This window comes from Diabrotica undecimpunctata, chromosome 2, assembly GCF_040954645.1.
Source record: "Diabrotica undecimpunctata isolate CICGRU chromosome 2, icDiaUnde3, whole genome shotgun sequence".
Classification (NCBI taxonomy): domain Eukaryota; kingdom Metazoa; phylum Arthropoda; class Insecta; order Coleoptera; family Chrysomelidae; genus Diabrotica; species Diabrotica undecimpunctata.
This window is the reverse complement of record NC_092804.1, coordinates 94,818,284-94,845,143: the sequence shown is the minus strand read 5'-3', so window position 1 is coordinate 94,845,143 and position 26,860 is coordinate 94,818,284. Positions and strand designations below refer to the sequence as shown.

The window sequence follows — 26,860 nt, the reverse complement described above, 5'->3', positions numbered from 1 at the left end:
GTAGAAGCTGATAATTGGAAAAAGTAATTTCACAAAAACAAGGATAACCGAAGTACGAAGACATTCAGTGATGATTAGAATCTATATAGTGGAAAACAGTTCATTTAGGCATTCAGTGAAAGAAAGGTACAAAATTTTGTTAATATAATTTAGTTAGTGTCATAACAATTTCAATTTTGAAGATAGTTTGTTTAAATTTTACATTGTCTATAGAATTTAATTAGTTTTATAAGAATATCAATTAAAAGATAGTTTATTTTAAATTTAAATTGGCTAGGTTAGATATATATGTGTGTTTCATAATAGTTATAATAAAGATAATTTAAAAAAGTACTTACAAACTAATTCTTTGAGAACCGCGATAAAAAAACCTATATATTATATTATTAAAAATACTCATTGCTCATCATTCAAACAAACAACACATCATAACAATTTGGCACCCAACGCGGTGGCTCTCTATTTAAAAAAATTAGTTTGGTAAGATAAGTGCTCTCATATAATTAAATTAATTATCAGTAGAAAGAAAAAATTATAGATTTTATTTTTAATTATATTTGAACAAGTAAAGTCTCAAAATGTCCCAAGGAAAGAAAGGTACAAGAAGCAAAAAGAATGAAGAAGATGTGGAAGTAGTAACACAACCTATACAAGAGGAGAGTTTAGTTCAAGTTCCACAAGATACTGCAGAAATGAATCCAGAAAGAGAGGAAAATGTCAATATGGCAGCTTTGATGTCATTAATGATGCAGATGAACAAGACAATGGAAGAGAATTCAAAAGAAATCAAAGAAGACATGAAAAAAATGGAACAGAAAATGGAAGAGAATACGAAAAAAATGGAAGAGAATTCAAAAGAAATCAAAGAAGACATAAAAAAATTGGAAGAGAATTCAAAAGAAGTCAAAGAAGACATGAAAAAAATGGAACAGAAATTGGAAGAGAATTATAGAAAATTAGAAAAGAAAATAGAAGATAATAATAATAAAATTGTAAAACAAATGGATAAAAAACTTGAAGCTGCAGAGAAAAAAGTAGCAAATGAAATAAAAAGTATACGGAATGACTACAAGAAAAGGATAGACAATGAGAGGACAGAAGTAAAGAGGATTATTCAAGATAATAAGATAAATATAGAACAGAAAATAGAGTTGCAAAAATGTAACTTAGAAGTAAAAATTAACGAAGACAGGAGAAACACAGAAGAAAAATTAGACGATATACAACAAAATATCCAAATAAATTGTAATCAAATAAGAAATGTGGAACAGAGAATAGATGATATTTCACAAATGAGAGACATAGGGAGACCTTACTTAAATTTAACAAATGAGACTGGGATTAAATTCTCTGGTAATATAAAAAATTTGCATCCTAGAGTATACATAAATAGTTTAAAACATAAATTAAGATTTGTGAATAATATTAATGATATTAAAGATTATATTAGAATGACATTAAATGACAATGCAGCAACTTGGTTTGCTAGTATTGAGAATGATTTAGATAATTTTCAAACATTTGAAAATAAATTTTTAAATTATTATTGGGGTGAATTAGAGCAAGCCAAGTTTAGAGAAATTCTATATTTTGGAAAGTATAATCAAAATTTAAAATCAAATATGGTAGATTATGCATTGAAATTGATAACAGTTGCAAAATATTTAGAACCACCACTTAGAGAGGATGAAACAGTCTTAAATGTATCTAGACATTTTGATGCTGATGTTGTGCAAACCGTAACTGTACAAAATATTCAAACAATAGATAGTTTTATTAATTTTATTCAAAGAATACAAAGAGGCAATATGACAAGTAATAATAACAACAGAAAAAACAATAATAACTTTCAATATAATAAAAATGATAATCAACAATATAGACAATCATATAACAATAATACTAGGTATGGTGATAGTTTACAAAATTTTAATAATAATAACAGTAATCCAAATAGACAGAACTTTAATAATAATACTAGGTATAATAGACAGAATTTTAATAACAATACTAGTTATAATAGACAACATTTTAATAACAGTACTAATAATAATAGACAAGATTTTAACAATAGAAGAAATACAGAGCGACCTAACTATAACAGACAGGTAAATTGTGTACAAAGGAATAGGAGCTGCGAAGACAGGGAACGAAATAGTACAAGGCAAGAAAATGTGAGTAGAAGTCATAGTAGGGAAAGACATAGGACATCAGATCCAAGTGGTCAGATACAATCTGACAATTCTAATAATCAAAATTTTGTGCAGTAAACTTTCTGAATTACAAGTTAGGCCATTGCTATTATGAAAAACCTTCAGAATTTATTTCTTTAGATGAAGAGAAAATTATTGAATCTATTAATTTAATTTATATAAATGCTTTAGCCAAAAATAAAATGATTAAAATTATGATAGATACTGGTTCAGAAAGTACTTTAGTCTCGGAGAATTTTATTTTTAATACATTAAAACTATCAGATATAATAAAGATTCCAAAAATTAAAATTGTTGGTGCAAATAATAAGAAGTTGGGTGAAATTGATAAACTAGCCAATTTTAAAATTAATATTCTCAATAAAGAAATTAATATGCAAGGATTTATTGTCAAGGATTTATGTGTTGATATATTAATGGGAAATGATGAATTGGAAAAGAAGAAAGTAAAGATAGATTTTGAAGAAAAAATGGTAACTTTGGAAGGGCAAATAATTAAATTTATGCAGAAAGATGAGGTGGAAGAAGGAATAAGAGTTGATAGGATATTATTAAAAGAAAATAATGATGTTTATGAAGAAGAAATGTATTTTGATGATAGGGAAATGTCCCAAAAGAATGTAAAGAATAATTATTGTAGTGAATATTTAAGGAATGGAAATTTTAAGCAGATGGATGCCTACGAGGTGGAGTGCGTAAAATTGGAAGAAAGGAATAATGAGTACATAATGAAGAATAATTTTATTTGTAAAGAAGAAGATGTGATAAAAGTTAATTGCCCTGAAGAATATAAATCAATAGTCGTTTCCATATTGCAGCAACACAAGGGACTTGTCAATAAAGAAAATAGAATTGCACAAAATTATATCCATAGTATAAAAGTTAAAGAAGAAAAAGATTTTAAAACAAAATCATACCCAATACCATATAAATACAGAGAAGAAGTAAACAAAACAATTAATAATATGTTAGAAGATGGAATCATTGAGAAGGCAGACACACGTTTTATTAACCCCATAGTAGTAGTACAAAAAAGATCAGGTGAAATCAGGTTATGTTTGGATGCAAGGAATATTAACAAGATCACTGAAAAGCAATTTGAAGCACCAATGAGTATAGATGGAATATTAGGAAGAATTACAGGAATGTCATTTTTCACTAAAATCGATTTACAGCATAGTTTCTGGTTAATACCTCTAGAAAGAAAAAGTAGAGAGTATACAGGATTTCAGATAGATGGAGTAGTATATCAATTCAAAGTAGTACCATTTGGACTTCAATCATCTTGCAGTGCTCTATGTAGATGTCTTCATGATATTTTGGATCAATATGAACATTTTGTAATTCACTACATTGATGATATCTTAATTTTTTCTAAAACGCCTGAAGATCATGAGAAACACCTAAAAATTATAATAAACAGATTAGATAAAGTTGGACTTAAAATAAATCAAGAAAAATGTACATTTTTTCAAAAAGAAGTAATATATTATAAACTTAACACTAATTATAAAAATACTAACAGCTTACTGATATATCCATTTTATTCAATAGACTTGATTTGTTAAATAGATGGTAGATTTCATTATTTTGAATCAATTTGACATCATACTTGTTGAATTTTGTATATATGGAAATTAATTTGTACCCTAAAAATCATAATTTGGGGTTAGACACAAAATTGATACTATAATTGCTATAAAAATGTCTTTCTAATATAATTATAAAAAGTGTAAAACTTACCAATTCATATGGATGAAAGCCTGTTGAATGGAAATAATTCCTAGATTTTGTCTATAAATAAACAGAACACAATATAGATTATATTTTTAATTAAGGTTATATTTTATTCTCTGATATAATATCCATTGCTCCATTTGACATGACAGTTTGACCATAGAATAGCCGAACTGTGCTCCGTTGTTCTCTGCTTTGACATAGACAGCGAACAGGGATGTATTTGATAGAACAATTAAAATAGGAAATTAAATTATTTCATTTATTATAATTACTAAGGTATGTGGATAAGAAAATTCATATTTAAAAAAATAATAAGTAAATTATTTATTTTAAATTTAATTTTGGGGTGTTGAAATGATATTGTTTAAAAAAATTAATTTATAAGTTATATACTAGATAATTTTAGATATAACAAGTATTTGGTTATTTTAAGAAGTTAAATACTAGAGAATTTAATAAAAATATATTTATGTGAGGGCATTTTAAGAAATTAGCATATAATAATTGTAAAAAGTTGCATTTTAGTAGTTATGATTTTGTAGATATATTTAAGTGAGCCATGTGACTAGGCAACACACTATACCCTCCATTCCAAGTGTCATTTTAAGAATTTTACGAATATAAGTGGGGTTATAGTTGTTTAAAATGTGTAGTTTATTAAATTAGAATGTTAAGTTACTAATTTAATTATATATTCTGATCTGAAAAGCCTAAATGTAAACAAAATTATCAATAAAAAATGAACGAATTCTCCAGAATGCAGAATTTGACCATTGTTTACGGTCGAACATTCTCGAAATAATGATTATGGCGGTGGATCGAACAGATATTTTTTTCGAGAACATCTATATAGAAGTAATAGAACAAATTGGAACATGATCTCTTACCAGATGATTCTAGAATATCCAAAAAGATATAAATACCCGTGATTTGGATTCAAGATGGCAGTTTTTAGTCAGAAGTCAGGCCAGTTTATTATGAAACTTAGTAGACACATTTAGTTAGTGAAGTAAATTGTTCAGAATTTTCAAGAAGTCAGTCAGAAAAGTTTAGTAAGAAATATGAAAGTTAGTTGGAGTCAGTGAATCAGTTACAAATAGTCAAATTGTTTAATATAGTGAGTTAAATGAAGATTAAAAATTATGCATATATTTAATGCACATTTATAATTATACACAAATAATTATTGAAGATTATAAAAGTATATTAGAAGAATATTGGATGGACATTGGAAGGAATTAAAATTATATTATGATTGGAGATTAGTATAAATCAACTTATAATAATTGGATATTGGTATATTGAAAAGAAGAATAAATATAAATGGTATTTGCTGGTTTGCTTGGTGGTGTATAAATGCTGGTGAAGAAAACTATATCTTAAATTGGTAGAAGCTGATAATTGGAAAAAGTAATTTCACAAAAACAAGGATAACCGAAGTACGAAGACATTCAGTGATGATTAGAATCTATATAGTGGAAAACAGTTCATTTAGGCATTCAGTGAAAGAAAGGTACAAAATTTTGTTAATATAATTTAGTTAGTGTCATATCAATTTCAATTTTGAAGATAGTTTGTTTAAATTTTACATTGTCTATAGAATTTAATTAGTTTTATAAGAATATCAATTAAAAGATAGTTTATTTTAAATTTACATTGGCTAGGTTAGATATATACGTGTGTTTCATAATAGTTATAATAAAGATAATTTAAAAAAGTACTTACAAACTAATTCTTTGAGAACCGCGATAAAAAACCTATATATTATATTATTAAAAATACTCATTGCTCATCATTCAAACAAACAACACATCATAACAATATATATATATATATATATATATAATAAACAGAATCACGCTCAGACACATAAGAAGCCATAGGCGTATGGTTTTGCTTGCCTATTAAATTATTAAAACTTAGTAGAGTTGCTACTTGTTTTAGAATGATTATGTTTCAGTTTGTTGCAAGTGCAATGAGTGAACGTTGCTTGGTAATCGTTGTATTTATTTTTTACTTTTATTTCCTAAATAGGTTGTTAGTTTTTAAATATGTAACTACTAGTATTAATATTTGTATTTTATTATTTGTTTGTTCTGTCAAGTAATTATGGTGTTTTTATGGATTAATGTTTATATAAATATTTTTAAATATCGACAGGTTCAGTTAATAATAAGTATACAAAAAAAAACAAATATGTTCAGCACAGATACTGCTAACGAGGTTGCCGAAATAATTCTTAGTCCTCCAATAAAACGAACAAAAAAATACCATTTCGATGTCAAAACGAAAGAAATTATTTTAAATATTTATGTGTGAAATAGAAAAAGTCCTACTCTAACAATAGATGAGTCGATAATAAGAGTAGCACATAAGTCAGGTGTGAGCAGGCGAAGTATTTATAATACCGATTTACTCATATAATATAAAAATACTCACACATTTTCAGACACAAAAATTAGTCGGACTCGCAACACAATAATCGATTTAGTAGACAAAGTTGATCGTAATGCCATAAGAAAAAAGGTGCATGATTCTTATTTTAGAAACGAGCTTTCTACTATGGGCAAAGTTTTAAGAGAAGTTAATGAGGATAATGATCTGCCCAATTTTAAAAGAACAACATTTTATAAATTTCTTAAGACTATAAATTTTCTGTAGTATCATAAATAGTGAGATTTAAAGTCCAAAGCTTTAAGGAATAAAATCTTTTTGAGTTAGATAGATAAGGAGTGGGTAGACACTTTTGCAAATCTAGCATAACTTTTATTTTTTCAGAAATGTTTACTTAGTCATTTTTTTTATCAGTGTATCGAATATCAGCGGACTCCGTCACTGGTACACGAGCGAGAAAGACGTGGTTAAAACGGCTCCGATATTTAATTCGAAAATTCGGGTAATATCGAGTTTATTTATCCACAAAGTGTTTTTCCTGCGAAATAGTGTCTGTGTGAATCGAGTGTCATTAGAAAATTGTGAACTAAATCGAGTATTTTAAAGATCATAACGAATAAACTAAATAAACAATCAGTGCTACAAGCTCCGATCGGTTGAAGAGGCGAGTAGCGAGGTGCGGGGAACCTTCACGATAAGGACAATAATTAGTGATTATTTACAAAACAATACATAGGCGTGTAAGTGAGAATTATAACGTCAAAACACTGTCCGGAATAAAGTAAGAGATTTATAATATTTTTATTAATATGGCAGCGAGAAGAGGATTAAATCAATGGGATAGTGAAGAATCTGACGATGGTAAGAGAAAGAGGGAGAAAAAAAAAGAAGACGACCAAGATGAAAACCCTTTCATGAAAAGCAGAAAGTTAACTAGGTCTCCGCCTAAGAAAGATTGTGATAATACCGAATTGAAAGAAATGATGATCGCTCTTATGAACGAAGTTAAAGGAGTACGAAAAGACCAGCAGATCTTTCAAGAAGAAATTTGCAATTTAAAAAAAGAAAATCGTGAGTTGAAGGGAAAGGTAAATTTCCTGGAAAGCAGGATCGAAAAGATGGATAAACAAATTCGGAAACAAAACATTGTGATCAAAGGACACGATTTCAAAGAAAATGAGGAACTGGAAGATGCCACCAACTTTATAGCAAATCAATTGAATGTGAATGTGAAAATAAAAGATGTGCAGAAAATAAGAACCTCTCAAGGGAAACCACCAGTGGCGATAGTAAAAGTAGATACAATGAAGGATAAAGAACTTATTATGAAGAATAAGAGTAAATTAAGAGGAACGCGGTATTTCATACGGAAAGAGCTAAGAGATATGGCGAGAGAAGAAAAAGGAAAAGGTAATGAAACAAAAGTCGGCTATCAGAAAATATGTATAATCGATGAATGGTGGAAATGGAACCATAGTACCGAAAAACTAGAGAAAATGAAAAAAAAACTGAGTCTACACAGGCAAAGTGGTCAGGAAAATATGGAAACGAATAAAGCGCGGAATAGGATGATGATAGGACAATGGAATGTTAGAGGGACTTTTGAAGTAGGAGCACTAAAGAACTTATCAGATACGTTAGAGAAATATGAGATAGATATTGCAGCTATACAAGAAACTAAACAAAAAGGAAATTTTACCATGGATGTGGGAAACTACGTGTTTTTCAACAGTGGAGACAATGAACGTGTAAAAATAATTGTAGGAGATTTGAATGCCAAGATTGGCAGGGAGGATGTATACAAACAAATAACAGGGGGAAAAAGTAATCATAGAGACAGTAATCTGAATGGAAAAAGAGTAATAGAATTTGCTTTCTAACATAATATGCGAATTATGAGCACACAACAGAAATTCAAGAAGCAGCCGACTCAGTATTATCAGGAAACAGACAATGTAAACAAACGGATTGGAATGATGAGGATTGTAAGAAAGCCATTAATGACCGAAATAAAGCTAGAATAAATAGCATAATAAGAAATAATGAAGAGAGTAAAAAAGCTTATGCCGCAAAAAGACGGGAAGCAAAGAAGATTTGTAGAAGGAAGAAGCGGTCAAGTTTAGAGCAGAAACTAGTTAGTATTGAAAAAGATTTTTTACATAAACAAGTCAGGAATTTCTACCAAGAAATAAAACGAGACCGAACCCAATACAAAACCACATCAAGATATTATAAAGATGAAGAGGGGAATCTGTTAGGTGGAACAGATGAAAAATTAAGAAGGTGGGCCAATTATTTCGAGAACATATTATGTACGGACGACCAAGATGAAAGAGAACAAACGCAACTACAACATGAAGAAGTAAGGGACCCAGATGTAAATGAAGAAGTACCTACCAAGGAAGAAATTATAGAGAGCATAAAAAACTTAAAAAACAACAAAGCACCTGGTGAAAATGGTATTATTGCTGAGTTTCTAAAAGAAGGTGGCGAAATGGTGCAAGAAGAAATCGCTGAGTTAATACGCGAAGTATGGATCAAAGAAAAAATACCCAATCAGTGGAAAGAAGCAATCTTATGTCCAGTGCATAAAAAAGGAGACGTTACAGAATGTAAAAATTACAGGGGAATAGCTCTACAAGATATAGTGTATAAGATTCTGGCCATATCAATTAGAAATAAAATTAAAACAAAAGTTGAAAATTGTCTAGGTGAATATCAAGCAGGTTTCAGAGCAAACAGATCGGTAATAGACCAAATTTTTACAATGAAACAAATTTTAGCTAGCTCATATGAATTCAACCTAACATTACACATGCTGTTTATGGATTTTAGACAGGCATATGATACTATAAAAAGAAATAAAGTATATGAAGCACTAGAATATTTTAAATTTCCACCAAAAATAGTAAGACTGACTAAATGCATACTCAATGATACTAAAAGTAAAGTCATGTTAGAAGGACGGGTTTCGGATAGCTTTATCACCAATAGAGGTCTGCGACAAGGTGACCCGTTATCAACAGATTTTTTCAATTTGATCTTAGAGAAGATTTTACGAGAATGTAACATCTACACTAGAGGCACAATATATCATCACAGGCATCAATGCGTAGCATATGCAGATGATGTTACCTTAATAACAAGGAGACCTTCAGAATTAAGAGAAATCTTTACTAGAATAGAGAGAATAGCCAGAGAATATGGTTTAGAAATAAACGAAGAAAAAACAAAATATATGGTGATGAGGGGAACCGAAAATCATCAAGGACAGTCCTTTAAGATACAAAGCCCAAGTAAAGAATATAACTTTGAAGTTGTTAGCCAATTCGATTACTTGGGAGTGACACTAACAAATAGGAACGAAGAGAACCAAGAAACCATAAAAAGAATGGCCAAAGGTAGTAAGAGTGCTGGGAGCCTGACTAAGATACTGAGGTCGAAGATAATATCCAGAACAGCAAAAAAACGAATATATACAACAGTTATCAGACCTACAGTACTCTATGCTAGCGAGACCTGGACACTAAATAAAGATATGGAAGTAAAATTAGATAGATGGGAACGAAAAATTCTTAGAAGGATATACGGAGGTGTAAAAGAGGGGAACATCTGGCGAAGAAGAACGAATGAAGAAATAATGCAAATATATGGGCAACCAAAAATAACAAGACTTGCTAAAATTCAAAGATTAAGATGGCTCGGACATATAGCAAGAATGAAGGAAGGAAGAGTTCCCAATGAATTAATAAACACGGAGGCTGGTATAAAAAGAAAAAGAGGCCGCCCCAGAAGAAAATGGCTGGAGTCGGCAAAAGAAGATCTGAAGTCGCTGCGGGTACAAGATTGGAAAAACTTAGCACAAGATAGAAAGAAATGGAAGAAAACCGTTGAAGCCTTGGGCCTTTGAGGCCTGTTGAGCTGAACTATATATATCGAATATCAGCATTTTTTAAGTGGCAATCAATTTTCTCTTGAATTGCTGCTCGCTCATCTGCTGATTGAATGTCTTGTAATGTCATAATAAGACTATCTATCACAAGTGTCATTGGATGGCATTTTAAAGCCAAGATTAAAGTCTGTTTTAAAAAAAATGAGGATATAACCACGATTTGACTATCTCACTTTTTTGCAAGCCGTCTTCTTCACATTTAATTTCATAAAAATTATACATTTAGTCAATACTGAGTTCGCTTCCAAGTTCGCTTCCTATTTGTTTTGTTGCAGCTATAATGACTTTCGTATATTGGGAATAACCGAATATGGCTACGAACTCGTTCTTTAACATCATCTGGTATTATGTTCTTCGGAATATGCTTTCCTCTCATATCGGCTGATGCGAAACCGCCTACTTCAGATTTCTGTAAAGCATTTTTTACAACAGTCTCAGATATACCTAATGTATGGAGAAAAAATAATTTACAAACCTCTACAATTTTAGCATAAACCTCAAAATTATACCTAATGGATGGTTTGTTTTCTCTGGTTATCTCTTCTACCATCTACTAGCCTTTTACGATTTGTTGGTACACTATTCACCCTGGATAGTACAAATTGTCGTTTGAGATCCCAATAATTATTAAATATCTATTCTCGCTCAAATTCGTTCATTTTATCAGTACATTTTCTTGTGCAAGGTTTACAACCGGGTCTAATTTCCTTAGCGCTTATTCTTTTTCCAGATTTTAAACATGTTCTTTTCCAGCAAACGGTGCTGTAACCCTTTTTGTTACTTTCCAATTTTGTTATTTCTTTCACGCTTTCTAGGTCGTACTGCACTATTTTTTTGCTTAATTTCTATTTCCCCTCTTCATTTCTTCCCTAAGTAATTAACCTATTTTCTACATTTTTGTCTGCTTCCCCATCAGTGCTACCATTTTCTTCCTTGGCCCTAATATATTCGGGATCATCATCACTAAAATCTCTAAATTATTCAGGTTCACTATCAGTTTCATATTTTTGTTCATTTTTAAGATTTCCTGATTCTTCACGGCTAATTGACAGCAGTCGGTAATATTTTTGAACTACCATTGAGCATTCCTAGAACAAAAGCGAAACACCTTAAAGTTGTGATCTTCGGTTGTTAGTTAGTAAGTAGAACATAGGGGCAGGGGGATGCGTTCTTCTTCTAATCGGCGTAAAGCTGAGCGGGAAAAGAACAAATCTCAGGGGACAAGTTTTGCACGGAGAGTCTTACCACTTTGCACCTCCTTAAACTATCCCAAGACCGCTGGGTACCCCCAACAATGACTGGGGGTGTGTAATCAATCTTTGATTACACCCCCAGTGTAATCCCCGGTAATCGACCCCAGGTCGATAAACAATCCCCACGCCAAGTCGTGAGACACCGTGGTGAAGGCTGTAAGGCACTGGGGTGACAGTATCGCAAACGGTTCCTTTGGGGCAACAGGTCACACCCCTTAGTATTTAGACCTTACCCTCGCAAGCGGGGCTCTGCGAGGGGTTGACTGTCTTTCCCTAGTTACTCGTGGGATCAATATGGAATCAAAAAAAAAAAACAAAAACAAATACAGAAAAAACTCAGTGCCAAAGGGTTCCCAAATACGAAGGGCCACGGAACTCCAGAGCCAAAATCACAGTTCCTAAAGCCGAAAGGCACGGAGCTTCTGGAGAAAATCCGAACGCCGAAAGGTCCGGAATTTCTAAAGAAATCTCCCAAGATGATAGGCAAGGAAACAAAAAGCCTGTCAGAGTAACAGCGTTGGAAGACGTTGATCTTATGACAGACGAAGAAATTAGGGCTGCAAAGCTATCTGGCGTCTCTAAAGCCAAAATCAGTAGGCTGGTGAAACAAAGCCAAGATTAGGATTAAACCAAAATGACTATAATCGAGGCCAATTTCATCAAGTCGGCTGAAAGAGCAAAAGAGATGCCGTCAAAGCCAATAAAGGCCATGACAACAGTAATATAAACCCAGAAGATCGATGGCCCAAAAAGGCTAAGGTCAGACGGAAGCACACCACCCGAAAGCCAACGCAAAGAGAAAAGGCCAAGAACAGGCGGTGTGACTTTCAGCGAAGCTGCCGCTTCTGTTAAGGTTGCAGTGGTACTAACAGGATTACCGGAAGCCAAGATGGATATAGACAAGCTTAAGGCAGTCGTAATAGTCATCTTGGACGCGTATGATAAAATTCCGGAAGCAGGACCACAGGTTCTCTTCCTGAAGAGTAAATACAGTCCAGGTTTCCTGGAACTTAACTGTGCGGACGACATAAATGCGCGGTGGCTAAAGGAGGTGATTTCAACCCTGAGGCCTTGGGAGAGTGCATCTCTCAGGGCTGTGGAGGGGGAAGACATACCCAAGCTGCACTGTCTTCGTACAGGACGAGCATGCGGATCGTCTTGAGTCCAAAAGGATCCTTAATAGATTAAGGATAAGTAACCATGGGCTCAGGACACATCTATGGACAGTCTGGGGCAGTAAACCTTCAGACAAAGGGGTGTTGTGGACCTTTTCGATGGATTCTGAATCTCGAGAAGAACTCCAGAAATTAAAAATGTCACCCTTTTTCGGAGTAAGACGGTTAACGTTCCGACCCAAAGAGGGGAAGACAAAAATACGGAATGAAAAGCCAGTAGCAACTCGTTCCAGTGAAACAGGGGAAACTTGACTACATATGGAGGTTCAGGAAGAGGAACAACCTTCTTCGGGTGGAGCTGACACACTCATAAATACTAATGTCCAAGAGTGTGTCAGACCCACGAAAGAACGAATGTCCACAGATCCAGAACCGGCCATCTCTTCGCAATGAAGAGAGAAATAAGGCTTCTGCAGGCCAATCTTTAACATAGGACGGACAAAAAAGCCGCATCGGGAACGCTAGTTAGAAGATTGGAACAAGAAGGCATTGATGTGGCCCTCCTGCAGGAGCCTTGGAGTATAGGTGAGAAGATTGCTAGCCTATCAACCAAACAAGGTAAGGTTTTATACACACCCAAAGCTATAAGGCCAAGGTCGTGTATAATTCACAGTAATAGAGTAGATTGTACATTAATCCCGGTGCTCTGCACCGATGATATTGTTACAACTATAACCACGGAAGTAGGAGAGAAGAAACTGGTGGTGTGTTCAGCCTATTTTCCAGGTGATGAGGCCCTGTGTCCCCCAAGCATTATAAGCGACATAGTTGCATATTGTCTAGGAAAATGATTACAGCTTATTACAGGATGGATGCTAACGCACACCACACCATATGGGGAAGCACAAACATCAATGCAAGAGGTTAGTCTATTTTGAATTTCATCTTATCTGAAGGTTTGGTTATATCCAATATAGGAAACAAGCCAACTTCTGTCACTAAGGCACGCAAAGAAGTGTTAGATTTAACACTCTGCACAAGCAATATAAGTGATATAATAACAAATTTGGATGTGTCTGACGAACCCTCATGTTCGGATCACAGACATATATGATTTGACCTTGATATTTTTCCATCGGAAATTAAATACAGAAATCCTAGAGATACAAACTGGGTAGGATATAGGGAGTTCCTCAGTAAAAATCTCGAGGAAAGTACGATCTTGTTTAAAGGCCCAGAGGTTATAGATTCGGCGGCAGAAACGATAAGCGAAGCTATTATGGCGGCTTACCAGGAAAACTTTCCAGAAAAAAACAAGGAAAAGTACGGGCAGTAATACAGTCTGGTGGAACAACGGCTTAAAGAGGATGAGGTCGGAAGTCCGAAGCCTATTTAATAAAGCCAAAAGTAACCAAGATTGTGCTACAACTAAAGAAGTAGGTTTCCTAAAGAAAGCTAATGACAAATTTACGGACACCAAAGAGGAAAGTCTTAGAGAACTGATAAACACGTACTTTCCGGGCTCAACAATTCTGGATGATGCAGATAGACAAACCAACATAGACCAAAGGCTCACTAGGCCAAGGTCTACAGATTGGGAAATAGCCACAGCAATCACAAGACCAAACAGAATTAGATGGGCTATAAATAAGTTTCGGCCATATAAGTCTCCAGGGACAGATGGATTATATCCAATACTGTTGCATATGGGATTAGAGGTATTGATACCACACCTATGCAAGCTCCTCAAAGCCAGTTTAGCATGGGTGTCGTACCGGAAATGTGGCAAAAGGTCAAAGTCATATACTTGCCTAAGGTAGGTAAAGTATCAGACCTAACACCAAAGTCATATAAACCGATAAGCCTATCTTCTTTTCTACTAAAAACGCTGGAAAGGCTTCTTGATAGGTACATTAGAGACGAAGTGCTAAAAGATAATCCTCTAAGCAATCGTCAATAAGCATACCAACCGGGTAAATCTACGGACTCTGCGTTGGATGATCCAAATAGGCTTATCTCAAAGTCAATGGAAGACAAAGAGATAGCAATGACCGCTTTTTTAGATATAGAAGGGGTATTTAATAATGTTACCACCAGCTCTTTGATAATATGCGGTAATATGCAGATGGATAAGGGCATCCCTGGAGAATAGGACAGTAATGTCCTCTCTGGGTAAAGCAACCATCAAAGCAAAAGTAGGTGGAGGCTGTCCACAAGGAGGAGTTCTGTCCCCTCTACTTTGGGCAACCTTGGTAGATGATATCCTCTGAAATATGTCCACAGAAGGCTTTTATTGTCTAGGATATGCTGACGATACAGCAATCGTTGTCAAGGGTAGGTTTGCTCAGGTAGTGTCTGAGAGAATGCAAGCAGCCCTAATTAGTCAATGCTCAGAAAACACAAATCGTCAACTTCACCAAAAAAATAGCACTACAAGGCCTAAAACCACCGGTGCTGGGTATAACAGAGATTTCATTTGCCAAAGAAACAAAATATCTTGGGGTATATTTTGATCATAGGCTTTTTTTTATAGCCCTTCTTCTATCCGAATTGTCGAATAAAGGCCTCTCCCATTTCTCGCCATTCATCCCTGTTGTGTGCTAGGCGTTTCCACATTGGTCCTGCGACTCTTTTGATATCGTCGCTCCAGCGCATTTCAGGTCTTCCTCTTGGTCTCTTCGCATCGTACGGTCGCCAGTTTCCGACTTCTTTGTTCCATCTACCATCTTCGAGACGTTCGTTGTGTCCAGCCCATTTCCATTTTAATTTAGCTGCTTGTTTCGCGGCGTCCTTTATTTTTGTTCTGTTCCGGATTGCTTCGTTCGTTTGCCGATCTATTAGTGAGATACCAAGCATCTGTCGTTCCATGGCTCGCTGAGTTTTTCGAATCTTGTCCATGTTCTTTTTTGTGAATGTCCAGGTTTGAGCTCCGTAAGTGAGAACGGGAAGGATACAAGAATCGAACACTTTTGTTCGAAGGTTTTGGGGTATCTTTTTGTCTTTCAGTATGTATGAGAGTTTTCCAAATGCGGCCCATCCCATTCTTACTCGTCTGCTTATTTCGGTAGTTTGGTTTTCTTTGTTTACCTTGATATTCTGACCCAGATATATGTATTCTTCTACATGTTCCACTTTTGTTTCTTGGATGGTTATCGTCGGTTGATCATCTTTATTCGACATTAGCTTAGTTTTACTCAGATTCATTTTCAGTCCTTTTTTTATGGATTCCGTATGAAGCTCATCGATCATCGTCTTCAGTTCTTTCCAGCTGTCGGCTATTAGTACTACGTCATCTGCATATCTTAGATGGTTTAAATACTTTCCGTTTATCGATAGTCCCTTCGTTTCCCAATTTAGTGATTTAAAGATGTCTTCAAGTGCGGCAGTAAATAGTTTTGGAGATATGGTGTCTCCCTGTCTTACTCCTCGGTTGATTTTTATTGGCCTCGTTTTCATTCCGTTATCCATCGTGACTACCATTTCAGCGTGTTGATATATATTATGTATTAATATCCTATATCTAGAATCTATTCTGCTGTCATAGGCTTACATGGAATAATCACATTCTGAAAACCACACAAAAAGCTACTATGTCCCTGGGCAGATGTAGAAGAATGTGCGGTAAGAATTGTGGACTTAACCCCAAAATGACTCTATGGTTATACACAAGGGTTATTAGACCCATGATAACCTATGGCTCGGTGACGTGGTGGACAAAGACGCAGCAAGTGGGAGCTATAAGGCTGCAAGGTAATACACAAAGGCATGCTCTAGCATACTTGTGTATTACGGGGGCCATAAAAACAACTCCTACTCCATCGTTGGAAGTCCTGTTGAATCTACCACCAGTTCATATCTTTATACAGGGCGAAGCCAGATCAGTGATGCACAGATTAATCCATAGTCAGCGACATATAAGCCAGATGCATGGTACTGACAACAGAAAGCTAATCGAGGAGCTAAAAGCCGATATTGTGATGGGGAAACCTATCGATGCAACAGCTACGAGATATAGCTTTAACAATAAGTTCACAATTAAGATACCAGGCAGGGAAGACTGGAATAAAGGTGTACCCATACAAGCTGTTGCTACCTGGTGCACGGATGGCTCAAACACATCGGAGGGTGTGGAAGCCGGCATAGTAGGGACAAATTAAGGGATACATTTCCCGGTATGTCTATCTAAGGATGTGACAGTTTCCACAGAAATAACTGCAATCCATCACTGCGTGGAAGAAATAGAAAGGCAGGAAAGAACGTTTTGTTCAGTTGCCATCTTTACAAATAGTCAGGCAGTGCTTAAGGCACTCAATTCTGTAGAGGTCAATTATTAGCTAGTATGGGATTGCGTGTGTGCCCTAAATAAACTAGGAGACCGTAGCAAGGTTACGGTAGCCTGGGGGCACGAGGGTCATAAGGGCAATGAAAAAGCAGATGAAATGGCCAAACAAATCTCACCAATGCCATTCATTGGACCGGAACCCTTCTGCGGCGTTGCAAAATCAGTAACAAGAACGGCTACAAGGAAGTGGGTAGCTCACAAATCTCTGGAATGGTTACCAGGACAAAGACAAGCGAAACAGTTCATTAGAGAACATTTGCCAAAATTTACGTCAGACCTAATAAGCAAAGACAGGAAAACAGTCAAAGCCCTAGTAGGTCTCTGAATAGGCACTTGAAGCTGATGGGATTATCAGATGATGACCTGTGCAGATTCTGTCACCTCGAAGAAGAAACAGCAGAGCACATTTTATGTCAGTGTGACAGTCTGGCAAATGTGCGGTTCTTTGCATTAGGAGAAGAAAATCCACCGACAAATAGCTACATGGAAGGTACAGTCTCGAAGCTACTAGACTTTATAAAAAGGGTCAGGCTAGAAAATGTTATCTAGGACTAGAGGACCACAATAGATCTGAAAAGGTTACAGTGGAAAAGGCCGAAAGGCCATCTCTCTTAATCTAATCTAAGTAGAACACAATAACGTAAAAGTGACCAAACACATCAGTATGTTCTATTTCTTGGGAATATATTTATTAAATAGACTTTATTATTAACTTTAAAATAGTATTAAGGTAAGTAAAGTAAATTTGGGGTTAGTTTATTCTTTTTATAGTATTAACCCATTAGGGCGATACAATAAACAAAGAGAAATTTGACAATTAATTTATTAGATTGGATTAAAAACACATAAATTAAGACTAATTTACGACCAAAAAGAATTTTTTCTCATTTTCAAGGAAAAATAGTACAATTTTTAATGAAGGAATATATTTATTTTAAATGTTAATTAAATTTTAAGGTGAAGAGTTTCAAAACATTCGGGGTGTAGATGCAGTCTACACCTTTTACATAAATAAATAGTATTACTTTTGCATATCCGTGCACTATCGTCTCTTTTTATAATGTGGCCAATATTGTCGAATCTGGTTTTATCTGGTAAAGCAAATTTAGATTGATGTCCATGTACTAAGTTTGACAATGATGTAGCAGTTTCTTCACTATTATAAATTATAAATATAAATCTATGTCGGCTCATGCTTTCTATTATAATGTGCACTTCTTTGTCCTCATCTTTCGACCAATATATATCAACTTGAAGCAGAGTGTATACCTATGCCAATAAATTTTTTAAATCTATGTCATTCATTTCAAAATCGTGACGGTTATTCTGCGATGCATAAATATTTGTAAAATATAGAATTCTCTCAATTACTTGTTTATCAAAAAAGAGTGAAAAAATTTCAATATTATGACTTGCCTCCATGGTTGGCTTTTATATTGTCTAACTAAATTTCAATCAGACTGATGTTGAATTACTACTGAGTACGAAGGAGTATCTGTTGTTGATAATAATAACTTGAGACAAATTTGGATTTACTATTTTTGCCTGGTTTTTTCTTTGGACGTTTTATCTATGGTTCAGAGGAATATCATAATCAGAATCGTCAAACACTTGTATTTCGTATGTACCTGCAATATTCGATTTTATTGATTATTCACAAATAATATTATCATCAATGTCTTCTACATCGGAAACTTCATCTAATTCCGGCGGCAAAAAACCCACATTAAATGAGTCAGCATTTTCACAATCTGAGTCTGCTTCTAACAAAGCTATTAACTCTTCATTTCATATTTCAAAAATTTACTCAAATAAACAAATGCACTACTATATACACGCATTCACAAGATAATAGTTTAGTTTACTTCATTTTAATTTATAAACAAATATAACGTTTACAGCATACAGCAATTCTATAAATAGAGAATGAAGTGTAATGACGAGATCGTATGTAAAAATTTCAGATTGTATAGTTTAATGAAAAAATAAGTATTTTCCAAAGTTTTCTCTTTTTTGAAGTTCTGTATTACGTACTCTATAATAAGAATAAAAGTTTACTTTAATTTGTTAGACAACTATAAGATACCTGTCAAAAAACACATGATAATTTAATAACTATATCGGTCTTAGATTTAATTTTTAAGTAATTACTTATGTGTTTAAATAAATAATTAAATCCATTCAAATCAAATTAAAAACAACAAATATAACGTTTACAGCAGACAGCAATTCTATAAATAGAGAATGAAGTGTAACGACAAGATCGCATGTTAAAATTTCAGATTTAGTCTAATGAAAAACTAAGTATGTTGTAAAGGTTTCTGTTTTTTGAAGTACTGTATTAGGTACTCTATAATAACAATATAATTTTAATTTATTTTGTTGGACAACTATAAGATACCTGTCAAAGTACACATGATAATTTAATAATTATATCGGTCTTAGATTTAATTTTTACGTAATTACTTATGTGTTTAAATAAATACTTAAATTTTTTTTTGGTACGCCTCTGTAAAATTGATAAGTGGAATATGAATTCGTTATCGTTAAGTACTTCGTTAAGTGCGATGTTGCCAATTAATCGCCTTCAATTAAAAATTGTTTTAGTATAGCTATCTTTGTTTCATGCGCTTAAAGACAAAGAGAAACTGTGTAGCCGGTAGCTGATGTGGTAAATACATTTATGTTTTTTATTTGGCAACAGCGCTTTCCTGCTAAACTTAACAGTAGCGAAAAAACTAATGTATGAGGAAAAATTTGTTGAATTTGTTTGCCGTCAAGTTTGTACCAGTGGGTTATGATGTCATTAAACCTATGACGTGCAAGTCTAATTGTTTGAATTATCCTTTAACTTAAAAACTTATCTATTTGAAGATTTGACGTCAACAGACAACTTTTTTTAAAAAAAGATACACAAAATGAGATACGCTAAATTAAAATCGGTTAATAAACAAAAAATTATTACAAAAAGAACAACAAAATCGCTGTTTTTGAATATTGCTAATCAATTTTTATTATTTATTAAAATTTGTTTAAATGTACCTGAACTTGAGGGCCTTAAGCTATTTAAATTGTGTGTAAAAGATGGGTCAGATCGGTTGAATAGTTTTGGCGAAATTTAATTTGTTTATAAGATTTTTGAAAAATTAGGTAATTTCTAAGGCTGGTCCACATGATTTGACTGAATATATCTCAATAATCAGGGGCTCATTTTCTTTGTACAGACGTATTAATAACCTACGGAACAAAAAGTTATAAAAAATTACATTTATGTACACAAACGGATTTAATAATAAATACCACTTTTTAACATTTTTACGAAAGTTTGATTTTAACACTCGAATTATTTCTTAGTCCATAGGTTGCAACACAGATATTGTATTAGGATGCAGGAAAAGGGAGTTATGCTTTTAAAGTCGCTGATTAAGGGATGAGCTGGGCAATTGTCAACCAGAAGCAGGATTTTTTGAAGTTATACTTCTATACGGGCGGTCGACGTTGGAAATTTGCACGGGAATCGGTAAAATCATTACATACGTAAGATATGAGTAAGAGAGAGACAGAAGATATATTTTCTCTCTTTCTCTATCGGGAATAAAAATGTTCCTTTTGTTATATATTTAATATTATATATATATATATATATATATATATATATATATATATATATATATATATATATATATATATAATATAAAATATATTAATATTATTATTTATGTGATATGTTTTGTATTATTTATTAAATGTTCATAATTATTTTAGGCTTTTGTATTTCAAAATAATAATTACAATAAATCACTGTATGACCGAGAACTGTCAATTTTGAAATACGTTAGTGTCATGTAATTGGCAAATTTCTTATGTGTTTGGTTTATACGCTGGTATATGTGAGTTCGAATCCCAATAAGAAATTCCTTTTTTATTTTTGAAATATTTAAAAACACCACGTTAGTCTTATTAAATATATGTAATATACGCAAAAATGATAAATTTTAAAATAAAATGAAAATTTACAACATAATCCGAGTTGTTGGTTTTTTATTTTTATCTTCCACAAACATTTTTTGAAGTTATACTTCTATACGCGTGTTAGACGTTGGAAATTTGTGTGTATTCGTATATATTGAGTAAATCGGCAAAATCATTACATATGTAAGATATAGGTAACAGAGAGAGACAGAAGATATATTTTCCCTCCCTTTCTCTCGAGAATAACAATGTTCCTTTTGTAAACATATTTAATATTTATTAATATTATTATTTTTTTATTAATCATGGCAAATTAAACATATGCGTAAGTTATGTATATTGTCATTTTTAAATACTTATGAATATTGCGTTTTAAATAGTATTGTATTATAATATTGAATTATGTGGCAGTGTATTGTATTGTATTTTTATATTAATAATAAAATTAACAATGAATTTTACTGCAGAGTAAGTATGTCTAAAATTTTTTTTTGCATTCAACTCCTTTTACCTTGAGACGACCCTCACACGTTTAGCTTTTAAAACATTCGCATTGAACAAATGTTCTATCTTGTGTTTATTTTTCTTAATTGTGGATATTATTCAATGATTTACATCGAATTCCTTCGCAAGCGTCACATTTGACTCGTCAGCTTCTAAACGTATTATAAAACTGTTTTCTTCAATATTGTTCTGAAGCTATTTTCTTGTGGCATTTTAAAGTAGTTACTATTTTAATGGGAATAAACCACAACTAAAGTTTAACAGAAGTTTATTAACGTTTCACTATTTGAGAACGATTTCCACTTCGGAAATCGTTCTCAAAATACAAAAATTAATAAAGTAAACAATTTTATTTTTTCTCCAATGGAGAAACATTTTCGTTTTGAATACGCCATTTTTGTATGCGTACTCACTCAATCCCTTCAAATTACTGCCGAATAATAAACAGTCGCATTCCAATCAGCCACGTTTGGGCAAGGGAGTTGCGCGATGTGGAGACAGCTTCTTACCGCCTTTTCATATTAGTTTATGTTAAAATCAAACATTGCGCCTTACTTTCGTCGCTAAAAACGGTTAGTTATATGCGAAGTCGTAATAATCGGACTACACTGTACATATATATATATATATATATATATATATATATATATATATATATATATATATATATATATATTGTATATATATATTATATATATATATATATATATATATATATATATATATATATATATATTGTTATGCTATGTAAAATTGAAAATTGAAAATAATATTGGTTTGCTCTTAATATATTTCAAAGTACAAAATATAATAATTCAAGTAATTCATCTAATAAACTATAAAAGATATTTCGAAGAAATGAAAACCCATTATCCTGGATGACCTGTAGTAAACAAAATTTAAGATATGCATAAATTATTTTCTTTGTAAAATATATTCGAGTGACGTGAGTAAGCTTAAGTGAAGTCATAGAACAATGCGACCGGGTTTTCCAAATGGACTTGTACAGTGAATAAGACAATAGAATAGAATATTTAGAAATTATATTTCTCCGTTAGTTCTTAAGAATTTGTAGAAACCGATTAGCATGTTAATAGTTTTTAGGAAATTTATAATTGCAGGTAAAATTGTTGTTATCTAAATGGTAGATGGGGATAAGTGTGACGAACTCTGATTAAAGGAGATTAAAAAAAGTGGGATAGGTATGTAGGAATGAGAGTTTAGCGAGATTTTGAGGGAGAAAAGATAATCAGTTATTTTCCAAGGGTGCAAGGCGAACAGTCGTTGTTCTTTGGTGGTTCCCAAGTGATAGTAAGCATTAGAAGTGAATGTTTGTGAGTTTTCTTGGAGTAAGTGTATCTGACGGAAGCTGATCCAGTAAAATATTGTAAGTTATACTTTTCTACTTATATATTCCAAGAGTCACTGTTCAGGCCGGAACGAGAGATTCAGTTTATCGAGAGGAGAAGAGGCTAGCATCTTTTGAACGATACGTGCATCTGAAGGAGATCATTAAAGACGAGAGGCTCGCAATAATTTGTTGTAAGATTGCTGATTACTTAGGGAACTGCTAAGAATAGATAGTGTAGGCTACAAGGAACAAGGATTTGGACAACTCATCATCAGAGAGATAGTTTTTTTACCATTCGTCAGTTTTTTTTTTAATTGCTTCTGAAAAGAAAGAAATATTTTGATCAGGAGATTTAGAACAACAATTTTGATTTGAAATTTTAATTTATATTGCATATAACATTAATTTTGAAGGTTCACGTACGTAGAACAAAATTTTGATAATCATTATATGAGATATTTTTGTTGAAGATATTTGAGTGTGAATTTTATTTCAATATATAATGTTGTATCATATATGTTTTTATTATTCCGGTATTCCTTGGACCTTACCTATCATATGTAAAGCATAGATATTAAAGCACGAATATAACCCTGAGCTAAGAGAATTAAATAGTGTGATAAAATCATAATCGCATCATTTAAATAAGTTTAATTAATTAATTAATTAGCTAATTAATTGCTTGGCGCACCTCTGACTTTTAATATCACATATATATATATATATATATATATATATATATATATATATATATATATGTAGGTCTAATTTAGTTCTTTTATTATTTGAAGAGGTTAACGTTATAGCAAAAGTCCGCGATCTATGCGAGAAGTCTTTATTACATAAAATACACTGTAATGATGTTATTTACATGTACACAAAAATACGGATAATTGTCTATCTGTAATTAAAATATCGAACACCCCCGTCGTTAACTGGTTTTGTCTTTTGTCTTTTTCGGCGTGCACGATAATTTTAAGTCTATTCAGTTCGGGCGACAAAAATCGAATCCTTTTTAGCTCAGGAGGAATGTGTGATCTCGTCCACATATCTCTTGTCCCCTTCGCCCCTGAATCGCGTCTCCCTTATAGCAACTTAAGCATATTGTTTAAGTGGTTTCTTGCAGTGGCGTAACTAATGAATAAAACTATGCTAAATACTTATACTAAGAAATATTCCTACATTCGGCCATCCTGCTAGGAATCCGACTCGGATTCTGACTGGTTCTCTACCCATGCCTTCATATATTCAGCGCACGTCGATGTGCTCAGAAGGCCTTCATGATATCCTGACTTTTTCACATCATATCTATCATTGGGCTTAACATCTACTACCACATATGGTCCGAGACATTTCTTCCTCAGCTTGAGTCCACCACCAAACTGGGTTCTCTTAATTGCCACTATGTCCCCTTTTCTATACATTCTCGGCTTCTTCCTTCGTAAGTCATACCTGCGCTTATTGTCCTCCTGGACTTTGATTAACTGACGTCTACTCTCGTTTCTTAACATGTCTCTACCTTCATCATATTGTTTGATAATTTCCTGCTCTATTATTTCTTTCATCCTTAGATCCTCTTTATTCTTCATCTTTGTCCCAAAAAGTACTTCGAATGGCGTAGCATCAATGCTTCTTTGATAAGTGGAATTAAAAAACTGTTGCAACTTATAAATATGCTTATACCACTTTGTCGGTTCCTCTATACTCAATTTGGTTAATACTGGGATTAACGTTCTATTGACACGTTCTACTTGCCCATTGCCCCTTGGCACACCTGTCGTAATCTTAATGTGCTTAATTTCTTCACTCTGGCAATACTCTTCGAACTCGTTCGCTGTAAATGCGGTACCTCTATCGGATATTATTCGGAGGGGATTTCCGAAATCCTTCTGTTGCCTCTTCATACATTCTATGACTTCTTTTGCCGTCGTTGATTTTGTAGGATAAAACCATGCAAATTTAGAAAAATCGTCGATGATCACCAAAATGTGATTATAGTACTTGTTGGTTGTAGCTAACGGTCCTAAATGATCAACATGAAATGTTTGTAAAGGTCCATCGATTTTTACTATCGGATGTAACAAACCCTCTTTTTTGCCTTCTTTCCTACTTCCAAGTATACACTTTCTTACACAATGCTCGACTTTTTCCTTGAGGTTAGGAATATAACATTCTCTTTGAATTAACTCCTGTGTTTTTGTTACAGCAAAATGTCCTACGTCGTGTAACAGTTTAATTACTTCTGTTTGCATTCGTTTCGGAATGACTAACAATTCCTTACCTTCGTCATATTTAAATAGAATATTGTTTCTAATCAGAAAGTCCTCGTAAGCTTCCGTAGCAAGTATTTTCTTTATTGCTTGAATATGGTTATCAGCTTCTTGAGCCTGCATTATTCTTTCTATAAAACCTGGTGCTTGTACTACTGATGTCTCATTTATTATCATGACTATAGGGTATCGACTGAGAGCGTCTACATGAGCCATCCTTGTTCCCTTTCTGTGTTCCAGTTCGTATTGATAATCTTCCAGTAACAGAGCCCACCTCGCAACTCTGGTAGTTAAATCTTTTTTATTCTCTATCCATTCCTCAATTTGCTTACCTACTTCTTGCTTTTCTGGTATTGATAGCCTTCTTGGGTTTTGGTGTATAGGTTCTTCGCTACTTAGAATTATTTTCATTTTTATATCTGTAGTCTTGGTCTGTCGCGGTTCATAATTTTCCACTAATTCTTTTATCTCCACCTTAGTATTTGGGTCTTTTATATGTTCCAGTTGTAGATTATCATCGTGTGTCGCCTCGTCAACTGCAATCCTCATTATCATATTATCTACTTCTTTTTTGCATACAATAATTCCATCTTCGGTTATGGTAACCTCTGCTTGTTTTAGTATATTGTTTCCAAGAATAACTTCGACGTCTAATGCTCCTTTTGGGATTACATGAAATAAAATATGGAAATCTTCGCCTTGAATTTCCACTATTATATTAAAAGAACCTAAAGTTTTAACCTTAATACCTCCTAATCCATTTAACTCTACTATATTCTTCTTAAGAATGACGTCATCAAAGTGCTTTTTAAAAATATCTTGTCTCATTGCACTTATGTCACTTCCTGTATCAAACAATGCACGTAACGATATTTTTCCAAATTTTAAGGTCACTGAGTTTTTGTATACCACGTCAATGACATTTACCTGACCAGAAGTCGAAGGTCTATCTTCTTTAGCATTGCATCGAGAAGAAACGTGTCCAAATTGGTTGCATTTGAAGCATTTCGTTCCCTTGCCTTTATCAGGACAATCTCTCGATCTGTGCCCTCGATTTCCACAATTATAACATTGTTCTTCTTTCTTAATTCTGTTTTCCGACATTCTTCTGTCATCTCCTCTAGCTTCGTTGTTTCTATAATCTCGTCGTATTTCATTGTTTCTGCCATCTCGTCGTACTTCATTGTTTGTCCAATTCTTTCTATGCGTTTCAGTTGTAGAGGATTTGTGTGCCGTCTGTTTTTTAATGAGTTCATACAATTTAATTTTTTCCTTGAAGTCTCTGAAGTTGTTTGCGCCATAAAGTACAACTTTGTTAACAGGGTCGTCTTGAATGCCTTGAATGCCTCTATTGTATATTGTATTATGACCTCGTCTTCTATGTTACCTCTGCTACCAATTTCCCTCATCGTCAGTACATACTCCTGTACACTTTCATCATGTTTCTTCTTTCTACGCATCAGCATTTTATGTATTTCAGCACTACTTATTTTATTTTCGAATTCCGAAATAAGCCTTTTCTTCAATAGTTTCCAGCTATTAATTCCTTTTTTTGACTGAATATACAGTTTCGCAATTCCTTTTAGGGATCGTTTTGCAAAAATTAGCATTTGCAAATCATTCCATCCCATTAATTCAGAAATTTCTTCGAAGTCAGTAATCCATTTTCTCACCGGATAATCGTCTTTTCCGTCGAAGGGTCTTATGCTGTCTTCTACGTCTTTAAAAGTCAAAGCAAAAGAATCATTTACTTT

General features: G+C 33.3%; 1 protein-coding gene across 4 annotated transcripts in view; it reads right to left on the bottom strand.

Moving 5' to 3' along the window:
* The window catches only part of Cdk12 (Cyclin-dependent kinase 12), a 446,209-nt gene that overhangs the window by 167,852 nt on the left and 251,497 nt on the right, over nt 1–26,860 (bottom strand). The gene's annotated exons all lie outside the window — the stretch shown is intronic.